The sequence below is a fragment of the Aphelocoma coerulescens genome, chromosome 28 (assembly GCF_041296385.1).
Source record: "Aphelocoma coerulescens isolate FSJ_1873_10779 chromosome 28, UR_Acoe_1.0, whole genome shotgun sequence".
Classification (NCBI taxonomy): domain Eukaryota; kingdom Metazoa; phylum Chordata; class Aves; order Passeriformes; family Corvidae; genus Aphelocoma; species Aphelocoma coerulescens.
The window spans coordinates 3,076,354-3,092,133 of record NC_091041.1 but is presented as its reverse complement, the minus strand read 5'-3'; the positions used below and the strand labels follow the sequence as shown (position 1 = coordinate 3,092,133).

Genomic DNA, 15,780 nt, shown 5'->3' with positions numbered 1-15,780 from the left:
CAGGGCTCTGCCAGGAAAGCGTCCCAGGCTCTGGGAAAGGCCGGGAGCGCTCACACCTCGGAGTGGGCAGGGAAGCAGACACTGACCCAGCCACCTGCACCCCGGCAGGGCTGGCTCTCCTCTCCATCCCGGCAGGGCTGGCTCCCGGCTCCATCCCGGCAGGGCTGGCTCTCCTCTCCATCCCGGCAGGGCTGGTTCCCCTCTCCATCCCGGCAGGGCTGGTTCCCGGCTCCATCCCGGCAGGGCTGGCTCCCGCAGTTGCCCTCCAGCAGTCCCGGTGCTTACACAACCCACCCCCGCACGGCACCGAGCCCCGGGATTGCACAAACATCCTCGTGTGCCAACACCGAGCTCCGCTCACCTGCGGAACCCCCCCGGCCCTCTCCAGGCGGGAGCTGCTCCGTGCTGGGAGTCCCAGCTGAGGCAGGAGCGTGGTTTATGTGGTTTGTGCAGCTGTCACAGCTCTCCCACGCCGAGCTTCACACCTGCAGTTTGGCTCTTCGTCAGCCAGGCTGTAGGACAGGGCCGTACCCCAATCACAGAATGGTTTGGGTGAGAAGGGATCTTAAAGCTCATTTAGTTCCACCCCCTGCCATGGCAGGGACACCTCCCACTGTCCCAGGCTGCTCCAAGCCCCATCCAACCTGGCCTTAGACACTGCCAAGGATCCAGGGGCAGCCCCAGCTGCTCTGGGCACCCTGTGCCAGGGCCTGCCCACCCTCCCAGTCGACAAAGATGTGTCTGGTTATCAGGCTGGACGTGCTACAGGGGAGGGTAAAGTCCCCCACAGCCGCTGTCACCAGGTGCCGCACCTTGTGCCCCCACAGTCTCAGGCTGGAGTTGGAGAACTCCATTGAATTTCCCCAGAAAAGCCTCTGAGGTGACTCCAGCAGAGCTGTGAGAAGCACTGACAGACCTGCAGTGAGCCCAGGGCTCAGCAGCTCCTTCTGTCACTGTCCCAGCACAGACTCATCCAGCAGTGGCCCAGTCCTGGCCAGGGGGACGGATCCACAGCATGGCCCACTCTAGCTCCTTGGGCTGAGCTGGTCCTGCCAGGCTGAATCAAGGAATAAGTGAGGTTGGAAGGGACATGAGGGGGTCTCTGGTCCCATCCCACTCTCAGAACTGGGTAACCTTTGATGTTGGATCAGGACCACCCAGCCCAGGCTGTGCCACGGGGTCACAGGCATGGCTCGGAGGAAATGCAGGGAGCTGTGGAGAGGGATCCTAAAGCAGCAAAGCCAGTTTGGACCTCCCTGTCCTCCCAGGAAACCAGAACCAGTCAGAGAAGTGACATCATGGTGACACAGAGAATGTTTCTTCCACAGCAGGACAAACCAAGAGTGATTTGGTGACAGCCAAGGGAACAGTCAGTGCAGGACCATGGGGTCACCCCCAGGCAGTGACCCCGGGGGTCCCCTTGGTGCAGGGCAGTGACCCTGACAGAGGCACCCACAGCCCCAGGACAGGTCACCCCATGCCAGGGGAGCCCTGCAGGGACAGGGATGCCTCCTGTGGGATGAAGCCTTGCAGAACGCTTTGGCTGTGGAATCCCTCCAGCCCTGACAGACCTGCAGATCATGCCCAGGCTCTGGCTCCTTGGGAGCTCCGGGACTCTGCTGGGCAGAGTTTTTGGGCCCTTTTCCCCTCCCTGTAGGTTCTTTACTCAGGGAAACACAGATGGTGTGGCCCAGATGCAGCTCCTTCCTCCATGGCCAGGGAATGAAGAGTCCCTAACCCTGACAGGACTGAACTCATCCTTTGCACCTTCATTTGGTCAAAAACCACTTCCCACCGAGGTCACAAATCCCACAGGAGGAGGCCAGGAGTTCACCTGCCAGTTTAGCTCAGTTGGGACCAACATTTAGGAGTGATTGAGTTCAAGAAGATTTGCAGGACTGCACAGGAATAGATTCATTTAAACTCATTTTTCCTTTTAAATTAAGCTACCATGGAAGAGTAGGAAACACAATATTGGTAATGGGTGATAAACAGAAGTGTAAAACTGTGCATCTCCCACCCTTGGAAGTGTCCAAGGCCAGGCTGGACAGGGCTTGGAGCAACCTGGGATAGTGGGAGGTGTCCCTGCCCATGGGAGAGGGGGAAACTGGATGAGCTGTAAGGTCCCTTCCAACCCAAACCATTCCATGATTCCATGAGAGACACTGAGCAGTCAGACATGGAATATCCCAAGCATTTCCCAGCCTGGGAGGATGCAGAAGGTGAGAGAGGAGCAGCAATGGTGCTGCTGGATGGAGACCCTGCACTTCACACGTGCGCTGATGTTGCTCCGCTGAAGTCGGACGGAGCTGAAATATTCCGGCAGTTTCCCAGTGGAGACTCCCCCAATCCTTCAGTCGGCTGCAGACTTCACTGAAGGCCCTCACAGTAACCAAGGTGGGAAAATTGGCTTGGATGGTGTCCCTTTAAACCTCCCTCAGTGCTGGAAAACAAGGCTGTATCCAGGCTGGTGCTTGTCCACGTGTCTCACTCCCCAGTCGCCGCATGAGATCCGACCTGCTCACAGATTCCCGGGAAATGTTTGTAACTCCTCGCCCTGCAAACATTTCCTGCAGTGGTGGGGTCAAGCGAAGACCTCTGTGCCTTGTGTGTCTTCAGCACATCTGAGCTGCCATCACCCAGCGATTGTTTCTGAAAACGTGACGAGTTTGGTCCCAATTCTGTTTGTTTCAAGCTCATTTTGTGTTAACTCAAGACCGAGGCAGGACAGGACGTGACAAACACATCCTGCGGTGCTCCTGGCTCAGAAGGAATTAATTGCTGGAAACTTGGCCAGAAAAGTGGGGTTTGGAGCCGGGGGTTTCAGATAAGCTGGAGATAAGGGTTTGCATGGGATCATCCCTGGGTGCATCCTGCGCTGAGGGCCCTTCCTGCAGCTGCTCCTTTGGGAAGCGGAGCCCAGGCTGTCCCTGGACCAGGATTTCATGGAATGGTGAGAACAGCAGCTCCTCCCCAGCAGTCCCTGGGTGGCCTGAAGCCATGGGTGATAAGAGAGCCTCTCATGTTTCAGGTTTGAGGAGCAGACACTGTTTATGTTGAGCAGCAGCACCTTCCTCCCCTCGGGGCTCCTCTTCATCCCCTCCGCGGCTGCTCAGGCCCGGCTTATCGGGGCCTCCCTGTGCCAAAGGAAACAGCTCGGCCCCCCCAGCCTTATCCGGGCAGAGCTGATTTGCAGGAGATGACAGCACCTTTCCCATTCCACCCCAGGAGCAGCCGCTTGGGGAATGCAGCTGGAGCCGCCCCAAGAGGCGCCGGGAGGTTTTTGGGATGGCAGGAGGAGGAGGGGAGCAGAGGGTGCTGCCCTGGGGCGAAGCAGGAACAGCGGGAGGCTGAGGATGGAGCAACTGGAGCACTCAGCACGTTCCATATATGGAGAAACTTTGGGAACAACCTCCCAAGAACTGGAGGAAGCCTCACCGATGGAGGCATCTCGGAACAGTCCAGGCAAGGCTGTTCCCAACACAGGGAACATCCCGGCGCTGGGAATCACCTGGGCGTCCCACAGAGCATTTCGGGAGACCAGAGGGAAACAAAGACTTCCCAACCCCCTCCTGCCATGCCCAGCCGTGCCCTGCATCCCACCCTGGCACCGCTGGGCGCTGCTAAGGAGAATAAGACCGAGCACGACCAGAACCAGAGCTCTGGTGGGGCCGAGCCGTGTCCAGCACCAGGGATATCGGCAGGGACTGGGGCAGGAACACAAACGCCCCCTGAGGTTTGCATCTTGACCACAAAACAAAGTCCCCAAAAATGGGCCTCGGTGTGCAATGTTACATTTTGCTGCAGAGGGTACCTGCCCCCGGCGCAGCTCCGCACTTCCCTCTTGGTTGATTCTTCCCCTCTGGCAGATATTTGCCAAGGTTATTTTATAAACTCCTCTCTATTTATAGCCCAGCTCCTTCAGCTCTAATGAGATAATCTTCTGGCATCTCACCATCACTAATATTTACTTTGATGTTTAAAATAACATCTTCTGAGGGATTGATTTATCTTTTTTAAAAAAATAATTAAAAAAAAAAAAAAACACCTTTAAAACATAATCAAAGCAAGGAAAGAAACGAGCGGAGCAGTGGGGCCGAGCGCCTGGGGATGCACAAGGAGTCGGTGACACTGCAACTTTTTCAGGGCAGACTCTTTATAAATCCTCTGAGCACATCAGGAGGGAGAGAGGCATTGGCAGCTCCTGAAGATGGAGAGAGAGACAGGGAAAGAGGGAGAGAGAGCGCGGGCTGTGTTTATTCTCAGGAATGAAGGCAGCGAGGAACGCTTCATTCTGCAGCGGGGCTCGGAGCTGCTGCTCTCTGTAACTGAGAGCTTCGCCCCGGGCAGCCCAGCAGAGGAGATTTGGGGTTTAGAGCAGCAAACATTCGATCCCTGGGTTAATGCAATTAAAAAAGTGCAGCCGAGAGGGGCTGGGGGAGGCGGGGGAGCAGCGCACGAGATCCCGGCTCCTGCTGCCTGCAGCCACTTTGAAACACAAGCCTGCGTTTTTATGGAAACTCTGAATGTTGGGGAAGGGTGAACATGGTTTTCATTCTCATAAATGTTTTTCCAGCGTGCAAGGCTCTCCGGGCTCATTCCTTCTCCAGGGAGACGGTTCTGATTTCAAAGAACATTCGCGTTCCCTCCACCCCAGACCACCCCACTCCAACCTCAAAGAGTCTCCTCTGGAAAAATTATTTTAAAGAGCGTTTTACCTTTTCGAGTGCTTTCCCTTCTTTCTTCTTTTTTTTTTTTTTTCCCTTTTAATTCCTTCAGCGTCTCTCTCTCTCTCTCTCTTTCTTTTTTTTTTTCTCTTCTTTTTCCCAGCAGCAGCCAAAAGCTCCTCTCTCCCCCTCAGCCCTGCGCGTGTCAGAAAGTTTCCAGGCTGAGGGTTTGTGTCGCCTTCCTCAAGAACCTTCTTCTGTCAGACCCAGGCAGAGCTGGAGCTGGAGCCTTTGCTAAAAAGTCTCCTTTCAGGAAGTGAGCAGTAATAAGAGAGCAGCTCGGAGGCAGCACATGGATAGGGGCTGCTCGAGAAAAAAAAAAAAAAAAAAAGAAAGAAAGAGGGAGAAAAAAAAAAACAAACCAACAACTTTGCTCAGGAATTTTGCCAGGATTATCCAAAAGAGAAAAAAAAAAAAGGAAAAAAGAAAAAAAAAATCCCCAAACCCACAGGCTGGAAAAGTCCCGCCCTGACTGCTGACATCAGTGCAGAAGGCAGGTCTTGGCTGAAAGAGTATAAAACTAATCAGCCTTTCTGTGGAGGAGCAGGGAGGGAGCTCGGGGCAGCCCTGGAGGCGATGCCGGCGGCTCCCCGGTGGATAAAACATCCCAGGAAAAGCCATAAAGCAGAGACCTCGTGCTGATAGTGGCGGACAAAGCAGATAAAGCAAGCCAGGATTGGTTTTGGTTTGGTTCCTCCCCCCCCCCCGCAACAACAAACACCACCCCCATCCTTCATTTTAATCGGAGCTTTCCAAATGCTTTTAAAAACCCAGGGAGTGTGTGAGGAAACGGCCTGAAAGGCAGCCGTGCTCACAGCAATGGCAGGGATTGGCTTTGAATCGAAAAAAAGCCCTCAAGAACTCGCCGATGTTTTCAGAAGTCCCTTCCCTCTGCAGTTACATCATTCGGGCCCCGCTGGCTCCGGTGATCCCGGCATTCTCCTGCCCTGCTGCCACCGTGGAGTGTCCCACCGAGGACAACCCACCTCCAAAGGGGAGAATAAGCACTGGAAATAACCAAATGCTGCTTGTTTCCAAACAACCCCCGCTCAGGACATCTCAGAGATCAGCAACAATGAAAGGCAGGAGCTCATTTCCTCCTCCCTTCTGAAGGCGGCTCTGGGATTCCAAAGCTGAGTTTGGGAGCCTCGGTGGAGAGAGAATTACCTGGCAGTGCCGCAAATGTTGGAAAAAGGAGCCTTTCCGAGCTGCCCTGCTTTTCCCTGGGAAGAGAGGGGGGCCCTGGGGAAAGGATGGAAGCGCCAGGGTGTGGATGGACCCCCAGCCTGAGCCCTCTGTGAGGACAGAGCAACCCCAAAACCACCCCGGAGGTGCCTTTTCTTCCAGGAGGAGTTGAATGAACAGTTAAGGGGTGCGAAGTTGCCGGGGGGAGATGTAACATATATAAATATATTATATATATGTATTAAAGCGAACTCCCTGAACCCGAGACCCCAGCAGGGGATTGCAGGGGGGCTCCAGGACAGCGAGATGGGATTTGCACCCCTGGGCAGTTGGCGTGGATACCAGGACAGCCCCTGCAGCCTCGTGTCCTGCCATGACCCTTCCAGGCACAGCCAGTGCCAAAGCCACGGGAGCTCCTGGCCACGGTCCCTGGTGCCACCCAGGCTGCCCCAGCACCAGCCTGCAGCCACCAGACCGTGAGATGGGGATGGAGAAAGAAAAAAGCCTCAAAGGCCTGGCCAGCTCCGTGTTCTGATGGGATGCTGGCCTGAAAAAAAACAAACCAAAGGGATGAAGGAAAAAGCAAGAAGCTGTGGTATTTTTGTGGCAGATTCTCCTGAATCCTCTGCTGTCAGCAAAGCAGGATGAACCTGAGCAGGAGCTGTGCCAGCTGTAATTCATGTTCTGCCATGAGTTTGTTTAAAGCCTTTTTGGAGCCCTCTGAATGCCCCTCCTGGGATGGAGCAGCAGCAGGAGGTGCCCAGGAGGGACCTCCTGAGTCCTCCAACATTTTGTGCTGCCTGGAAGGTTTGCTGATCCGAATAGCCCTGAAAAAACAAGGAAAACATCCTTTGCTCCCAGGAGGAGCTGGCTGAGGGTGGGAGATCACAGCCCCCAGCTCCACTCCAGCCACTCTCTCTGTCCAGACTGGAAAGGGCTGGCTCTGCACTGGAAAACTGAGTTCAAAGGGACTGGGATTGATTGCTGGGCTGGATTTTGGGCCAGTTCCCTGGCTGGGTGGACAGAGTGGTTTCCTTCCTCCCCAGGCCACGCTGGCCATTGTCTGAGCCCCCAGAGCACACCCAGAAAAGAGCAACTGAACAAAATATTTGGGGTTTAATTGAATGGTGCTGCTGCTGGCCAAGGGAAGACTAATTGCTGCGAGCGTGGCCCGGTGCCATTCCAGGGGTGTTCTGTCTGCTGGAGTTGGTCTCAAACACACTCAGCATGGAATGAACAGGGACTGAGGGGCAGATTCCCAGTTTTCCTTCCCCGGTGAGTAGCTCTGTTCTGCCAGACCCTTTGGAAAACTTCTTTTCCGTTGATTTGCAGAATTTCCAGTCCCTCCTGGGTGGTAAATACAGAGTTAGAGACTCCTGACTTACAAGGCAAATTCCCCCAACCCAGCACTGCTCCGAGGACCCTCAGATTTGCACCAGACCAGCTCCAAAACCGGGCTTTACTCCAGTCTTGACCTGTCTCTGAGGAGGGGATGGAGCTGCACCACCCTCACAAGCCAAGACTTCTATCACCTGCACAAATCCTGGAAAACAGGGAATGGTAAAAAGACCAGAGGCTCACAGCAAAGAGGAGGAGGTGATAAATAGCATAAAGAATAGGAATTTTCAGTCCCTGAGGTCGCTAGAAAGTTTATTTTCCAGATGAGCTTGGTATCAGAAACCGCCTGAAAATCTGCCTGAAAAAATGGTTTTGCAGGCAAGAAAAAACCCCCAAATTCCATCTCCAAAATCACCCAGCTCCTTCCTCCCCCTAGGATGAAGAGACGAGGCTGAATTTCCAGCAGATATTTGAAATCCTCGCTGTCCGGGGCGCGGGGATGGAGAGGAGCGTGCCTGGCTCCGGGAGCAGCCCGGGGACACTGCACCCTCCTGTGGCTGCACGGAGCGCGCCGGGTCCGGCCGGGATGCTGGGAACCCTCCGGGATGCTGGAAACACCCTGGGGTGATGGAAACCCCACTGGGATGATCAAAACCCTGCCAGGATGATGGAAACCCCATTGGGATGATGGAAACCCCAGGGGGATGATGGAAACCCCATTGGGATGATGGAAACCCCATTGGGATGCTGGGAACCCTGCCAGGATGATGGAAACCCCACTGAGATGCTGAAAACCCCGGGAGGATGATGGAAACACCCTGGGATGATGGAAACCCCACTGGGATGATCAAAACCCTGCCAGAATGATGGAAACCCCATTGGGATGCTGGAAACCCCACTGGGATGATGGAAACACCCTGGGATGATGGAAACCCCATTGGGATGATGGAAACCCCATTGGGATGCTGGAAACCCTGCCAGGATGATGGGAACCTTCCGGGATGATGGAAACCCCACTGAGATGCTGGAAACCCCGGGGGGATGATGGAAACACCCTGGGATGATGGAAACCCCACTGGGATGATCAAAACCCTGCCAGAATGATGGAAACCCCATTGGGATGCTGGAAACCCCACTGGGATGATGGAAACACCCTGGGATGATGGAAACCCCATTGGGATAATGGAAACCCCACTGAGATGCTGAAAACCCCGGGGGGATGATGGAAACCCCATTGGGATGATGGAAACCCAACTGGGATGATGGAAACCCCCTGGGATGATGGCCTGAACCCCAGGGAAGCACAAAGACCGACACTTCCAGGCTGATTTGGTGCTTCCCAGTGGTGCTGGATGACGCCCAACGCATCCACCCCGCACGGCACCGAGGCCAGGGCTCATCTGAAGGCTTGAAAAGGCTGCAGATTCCATCCCAGCTGCCATTAGGATGCACAGGGAACGGTGCTGAGGCCTGATGGGGTAATTCTGTGTAAGCATTCTGTACATAAAATGAAATATTCTCCCTCCCTTGCTATGTCTGAACTGCAGGGCCTGGGCAGAGTTCCCAGCTCTGGCTCTACATCACAGCCTGGCCCCAAGTCCATGTTGGGACAAGCTCCTTGGCCACAGACTCACCCTTTTTATGGCTGTTCAGCACCCAACACAACAAAGCTCCATTCAGCCCTTCAGCTACTGCAGCAATAAACAAAGTGCTTGGCTTTGTTTGGAGCCCAGAGGCTGCAGGTTGAGAACCTGCGAGCGAAACAAATGGGTTTGTTTTTCCACCGGGGCACAGACATGTGAACTAATTGCCCAACAGTAAAGCTGGGCTTAATTAGTCCCAGGTGTTAAATAAAATAGGGTCGGTGTTTCCCAAACGTGTAACTCCGGCTGGAAGGAGCCACAGGCTTTGAGAGCGGAGCCATCAAGGATTGTCCAGATCGTTGTGCCTGATCCCAGAATTTTGTGGGGATTTTGGGACAAAGGACAAACATTCAGGTGGGTTTTGCTGAGGGCGCTGTGGGGGAGGGGTGTTGGGGTGCTGCATTTTCACCTCAGGATCTCACCTTGTCCTTGGAAAAAGCTTTGTTGTGGATTTCTGGGTAAACGGCGTGAACAGCTCCACGTGAAAATGTAAACAAAGGGCTCCTGGGGGGATTCGGCAACGACATTCCATGGGGCTGAGGGATGCTCAGGGACACCTTGTACTCTGCCAATCCCACCTTATTCCCAAATTCTTTTATTCCAATCAGTCCTGAACATCACTAAGCTCATCCTGCTGGGATCAGGGCCTTCCTTAGTCCCGACTTCTACAGTACAATTTTCTGCCAGCAAAAGCAAGAAACTTCGGGATTGCCCAACCTTGTCCTTGGGACACCTCTTTGCATTCAGCAGGAATTAGTCATGGCCAGGTTGGAGCATCCTGATCTGGTGGGAGATGTCCCTGCCCATGGCAGGGGGTTGGAACAAGATGGGCTTTAAGGTTCCTTTCCAACCCAAAGCATTCCATGATTCTGTGGTGCCACAGCCTTTCTCCAAGGCTGACCCTTGTTCCTGAACCCATCAGTTCCAGGACAGGTGGCAGCGAGATGGGGATGAAACACGGGGATTTTTCCTTCTGGAAAGGGAGGCCTGGCCCTGAGGAGCAGCTGGAAACCCTGCAAAACATAAACACCCTTTGGTGGCACTGGAGCTGGACAGTCCCCAGCCCAGCTGTCAGTGGTGGGACCAAAGCTGGATGGTTCCCAGCCCAGCTGTCAGTGGTGGGACCACAGCTGGATGGTTCCCAGCCCAGCTGTCAGTGGTGGGACCACAGCTGGATGGTTCCCAGCCCAGCTGTCAGTGGTGGGACCAAAGCTGGATGGTTCCCAGCCCAGCTGACAGTGGTGGCACTGGAGATGGAATGTCCCCAGCCCTGCTATGGATGGTGGCACTGGAGATGGAAGGTCCCCAGCCCAGCTGACAACATTCTGGCCACTCTGGCACCACAAAATATCACTGAAATAGGGAGGAGAACCAGGCCATGAGAGGCTTCTTGGGTTCCTGAACCAGCTCTGGTCCATCAGAGCTTTGTAGGCCTTCACAGAGGGCCTTTCTCAGTAGCTCCTGGCTTGGATGTGGAAAATCCAAAGAAATTCAGTTTTCCTTACTCCTCTGTGATTTCCAAGAGGCACAGCCTGGTGTGACAACGGCTCTGACAGGAGGGGGCAGCTGGGGGGATCGGGCTCTGCTCCCAGGGAATGGGGACAGGATGGAGGAAATGGCCCCAAGCTGTGCCAGGGGAGGCTCAGGGTGGACATCAGGAGGAATTTCCTCATGGAAAGGGTGGTCAGACCGTGGCAGGGGCTGCCCAGGGAGGTTTGGAGTCCCTATCCCTGGAGGTGCCCAAGGAAGGCCTGGAAGTGGCACTCCGTGCTCTGAGCTGGGGACAAGGTGGGGATGTGGCACAGCTTGGACTCGATGATCTCAGAGGGCTTTTCCAGCCCAGCTGATTCTGTGATCCTGTGGCAAAGACCCTCATGCACAGAGATTCCCTTCCCACCAACATCTGCTTGGTGGGAGCTGCTCAAGAAGAGAACTTTGCTCCCCAAGCAATGTCTCCCCCTAAAACATTCATTTAAACAACAACAGCTCCTCCCCACCTCCCTCTGATCTGTTCCCTTCCACAGCAGACCCCTGCCCTGGCACGGGGAAGATCTCAGAGCTCTTTCACTCCTCAGAGCAGCACAGCTTTTGTTTGATCTCCTTTCCTTTCCTGTGAAACAAGGAAATAGGGTCACATTTCAGAGAAACCCAGCGAGAGGTGGTTTGCGAATGCCGGAGCTCTCACTGGATGCTGCGGCCTCTTCTTTCCCAAAATCGGCACAACCCTCACTCAACAGAGATTATTTTCCCTCTTTTTGCCTTTCCTGCTTCCCAGCTGCTGTAGGGGAGCCCCTGAAGCTGCTGTGCTCCTCGGCAGAGCAGGTAAGAGGCACTTTTCGATCGCTGCTGGTGTCTTGGGTGGCGGTTGCGTCATGGCTGCTCTGCTCCCTGCCCGGTGCCTTTCTGCAGCATCAGGGGGTTCGGAGGGAGGAGGATCCCGTGAAATGTTGGTGTTAAGATTCCAGATTAATTCCTCATGTGACCTTTGTCTTCCCACTGATCACTCCACTGGAAAAAAATGGACTTGAGTTGGGGGCATCACGTCCTTTTGGAAGCTGAGGGGGTTTAGATGGGTCAGAAGATGAGGGGATGATGGCTCGTGGTCCAACACTCTTGGCCAGCCATCCCCGTCCCTTTGCCTCTGGACATGGCATCAGAACTCTGGAAGCTTCTCTTTAAACTTCCTGCGAGCCTCAGAGGCACTGTGGGAAGGTTTAGGGTCTTGGTGGCACCGTGGAAAGGTTTAGGGTCTCAGTGGCAGTGTGGAAAGGGGTCTTGGTGGCAATGTGGAAGGTTTAGGGTCTTGGTGGTGGTGTGGAAAGGTTTAGGGTCTTGGTGGCGGTGTGGGAAGGTTTAGGGTCTTGGTGGCAGTGTGGGAAGGTTTAGGATCTTGGTGGCAATGTGGGAGGATTTAGGATACCTGGCACCTGCTGGATAATGCTCCAAACACTCCAGAGCACTTCAGGGATTTGCTGCTGCCCATCCTAACAACAAACAGACTGAGATCCAGAGGCAAAGTCACTTTTATTTCCTTGGATTTCTTTGGCATCTCCTCTGCTGCTACTCGGTGAAAACAGGCACAGCTCCAAATCAGCCCAAACACAGTCTGGGGTGTTAGGGAATAACCTGGGACAAGGGAAAGGTGGGTTTGAACCTCAGAAAACCTTTCCTATCTATTAGACTGGGAATAAACCCCACAGGGACATCAGGAAAGCCCATCCTAGGGAAGAACTGGAGAAGGGATCAGGCTCCTCGCTGGCAGTGGGTGAGCAGACAGATCTGTGGGGCTGTGCTTCCTGATTTATTTATTTATGATTCTGCTGTTTTCAATCCCTCATCCTCCTTTTCCCTCCTGGGAAGAGGGACCCAATTCTCTGGAAACTTTGCTTATGCTGCCAGGAATGGGGTTTCCTAAAGAAATGTGGGTGATGCCATGGTAGGATTTAGAGCTCACATGTATAAATATAAAACTTTAAAAGTTAATTCCCATTAAGAACTTAGGAAAGAGGCTTTCCTGGAAACTCTCAGATAACCAGGATGATGCCATAGTCTCTCTGTAAAGCACCCAGCTCCACAAAAAGCAGAATTCCTGGGAATGCCCAGCTTCCATCTGTGATGCAAACCCACTCAACCAGGCACAGAGCTTGAGCTGCAAAGGTCAGAAAGGACAAAGATGTGTCAGTTAAGCCGAGCTTTTCCACACCCAAACCCTGAGCAGGTGGGACTGGAGTCACAAAATAGAGAGGCTGAAGGTGAAGTGTGGCAATGAAAGGATTTCTTTTTCACCTCTGATATTTGGGGTTGAGTTGGGTAACGTGGCTGGGAAGAGAAAGGAGCAGGGAGGGCTCTTTGTGGGGCAAAGCGGGAAGTTCTGGAGGGTTGGAAATACTCAAAAGTTCAAATAATTGTTCCCGGGTGATTGGAGGCCTCACACATTTTTTTTTAGTGCTTGATTTCCCAGGAATTTCTGTGGACTCATAGGGAGGATTAGGTGGTTACAGCAAATGGATGGGTTGGGAATCAAAGCCGTGGAATCCCAGAATGGTTTGGGTTGGGAGGGACCTTAAATCCCATCCAGTGCCACCCCTGCCATGGGCAGGGACACCTCCCACTGTCCCAGGCTGCTCCAAGCCCCAATGTCCAGCCTGGCCTTGGGCACTGCCAGGGATCCAGGGGCAGCCCCAGCTGCTCTGGGCACCCTGAGCCAGGGCCTGCCCACCCTCCCAGGGAACAATTCCTGTCCGATATCCCATCTATCCCTGCCCTCTGGCACTGGGAAGCCATTCCCTGGGTCCTGTCCCTCCAGGCCTTGTCCCCAGTCCCTCTGCAGCTCTCCTGGAGCCCCTTTAGGCCCTGCAAGGGGCTCTGAGCTCTCTCTGGAGCCTTCTCCTCCCCAGGTGAACACCCCCAATGTTTGATGCTTGGGTAACATAATACAGGCTTTAAGTACATCCTAAAGTATAGACATAGATATGATAAATACAATTAATATAATATAATGAACTATATTGAAAGATATTGAAAGATATTGAAAGATATTGAAAATATTAAAATACATTACATTACATTACATTACATTACATTACATTACATTACATTACATTATATTGAAATACAAGCTGTCAGTCTATTGCTTAGTCCCTAGAGCAGGAATGTGCCTTTTTAAACCCAGCTTTGATCCCTGGATGTGCTGATTTAGCCTTGTAGTACCCCAGAGGCACCAGGAAAGGCTCTGCTGGGTGTGGAATTGAATGGGCATAGCAGAGAGAGCCCAGCACATGGGACAGATCCCATGGGGGCCATGGGCAGCTCCCACCAACTCCAAACAGAGCCAGGCATCAAATTCCAGCCCCAGTGAGGGAGGCAACGAGGGTAGAACACGAACCAGTCCAAGATAACTCCATTTGCCCACATCCCACCCAAATCACTGGAACAAAACCCCTTTGCCATCGTAATTAAAAACAAACACAATGCCCTGGCCAGATCTGACCCTTTCATTTCCCTCTGCCTCAGCTTTCTGCTGAGGAAAACAGGGATGCCAAGCTGCCAGTGAGGGGAGCATTGCCACACTCAGGGAATGTGGGAGCAGATTCCCACTGCCCCTGGCAAATCACCGCTCACGTGCAGGGATGTCCTGACCCCGCAGAGGGGAGCGTTTCTTGCAGCACAGGAGCTCATGTGCACCCCTCTCACTTCCCAGGTGTCTTCATTTCCCTCTTTGGGAATTTCCTCTTTGGGAATTTCCTCTTTGGGAATTTCCTCTGGCCACCCTGTAGTCCTGCCCAGCCAGGATTCCTGTTTAATCCCCAGAACACAGACGAAGAAAGGAACGTTCTCTCTCTGCTTTGAAATAAAGTTCCAGCACTGCTCAGGCAAAGTCTGAGCTGCCACTCCCTGGAGACCCTTCCAGAGCATCACCCACCACCAGGACATTCCACACGTAGGATTTTGGGCTCTCAGCTGGATCCTGCAGAATTCCCTTCCTTGTGGCAGGTTGGATTTCAGCCTTAGGTTCATCTTTCCTCTGTTAAAACTCCAACCAGAGCATCTGATGCTCAATAAACTTCCTTGCTCCGAAACTTTCTGTTTTAATTTTCCACTTTCTGACCTTCCAGCCAGGAGATTCCAGTGCAGGCTCCATCAGTCCAGGTTTCCATTGCCCTGGCTCTTCTCCACAGAGCTGGGAAGGCGTTTCCTGGGGCATCAAACATTCCCTGGGCAATCCAGGAGCCATCCCCCACTGCCCTGGGAGCAGCAAGAACCAAAGGGGGAATGTGGGAACCTCAATTCCCAACCTAATGTGACATTTGCAGCAGAAGCAGGACCTCAGACTGCTCCTGACCCCTGGGGTTCACCATCCCAGCATCTCCCAGTTCAAGCCAAGCTTGGCCAAGCCGTGCTTTGATAAATCATAGAACTGAAGCCTCTCCAGCCATTCTTTGGCTTCCAGAAGGATCCAGGAGTCCCTCAGTGACAGAATTCCTTCAGCAGGGACAGATGCACCCAAACCCCGCAGGATAAATGCTGAAAAATTTGAAACTTTATGCAGGGCTTGTCACCTGAACCTTGGGAGACACCCACAGTCGTTTTATTCTTTTATTTTATTCTCTTTATTCTTTTTATTCTGAATGAGCCCGAAGTTCACGGCAAAGCAACCACTTCACCTCCTGGGTGCCCCTGAGGGGATGAGACAACACAAAATTCCTGCAGGGAGTTCAGAACTCAGACAGATTTAGGGCTCTGGCACAAGGCATGGGGTAAGAGGCTTCAGGTAATGCCAGATTTTTCTGAAAATCCCACGGGATTTTAGAACAGCACAAGAACTTCAGTTCTGAGCCTCGCTGGCTGTAGAAGAGATGTAAGGGTGACCAAGGGATTGTTCCTTCACAGCCCCAGATCCCAGATTCCTAGAGCAGGAATGTGCTTCCTGGGGGCAGAACGGTGCAAACACGAGTGTTTCACCTGGGAAAACTCCAGCCCATTGCTGGGAGCTCCTCTGCCTCCCTCATCGTCCTCACCCTCAGGACAGGGATCATCAACGTCACCCCTCAGCCACCCCGAAATCCAGAACTGATGTGGCACAAGGGCAGAGCACCAGCAGCACCTCTGCAAGGAGCAAAGCTCTCCTCACCCTGGACAAAACCTGGGCTCAAGCCTTGGAAGGGACAGGGAACAGGGAAATGCTTTTGGGAGAATCCCTCCAGGTGTTGCAGGTGGGAGCTCTGAGCTCCCAGAGCAGACAGGAGCAATTTTAAATCTTTCCTGGACACATCCAGGGAACGGCTGGAGCTGGGTCAGGGCTGGGCATGGAGCTCAGGGAAAGGTTCTTCCCCCCGAGGCTGCTGGGCACTGCCCAGGCTCCCCAGGGAATGGTCCCGGCCCCGAGG

At 53.5% G+C, this 15,780-nt stretch overlaps 1 protein-coding gene and 1 long non-coding RNA gene across 5 annotated transcripts in view; one reads left to right on the top strand and one right to left on the bottom strand.

Moving 5' to 3' along the window:
- Positions 1–8,973, bottom strand: part of ADAMTS10 (ADAM metallopeptidase with thrombospondin type 1 motif 10) — a 67,429-nt gene extending 58,456 nt beyond the window's left edge. For 2 of the 4 annotated variants that reach the window (XM_068997063.1, XM_068997060.1), the window contains exon 1: positions 4,719–5,182. The gene's annotated coding sequence lies outside the window, so the exon portion shown is untranslated. Of the gene's footprint in view, positions 1–361; positions 447–4,718; positions 5,183–8,884 lie in introns of those variants that run through there. The other 2 variants (XM_068997062.1, XM_068997064.1) reach the window with 2 other exon arrangements.
- Positions 8,974–9,154: 181 nt separating this feature from the next.
- On the top strand, positions 9,155–14,283 carry LOC138099652 (uncharacterized). Its single transcript, XR_011146752.1, has 3 exons — positions 9,155–9,247; positions 11,169–11,215; positions 14,094–14,283. It is a non-coding gene; the product is annotated as an uncharacterized lncRNA (long non-coding RNA).
- Positions 14,284–15,780: the final 1,497 nt, after the last annotated feature.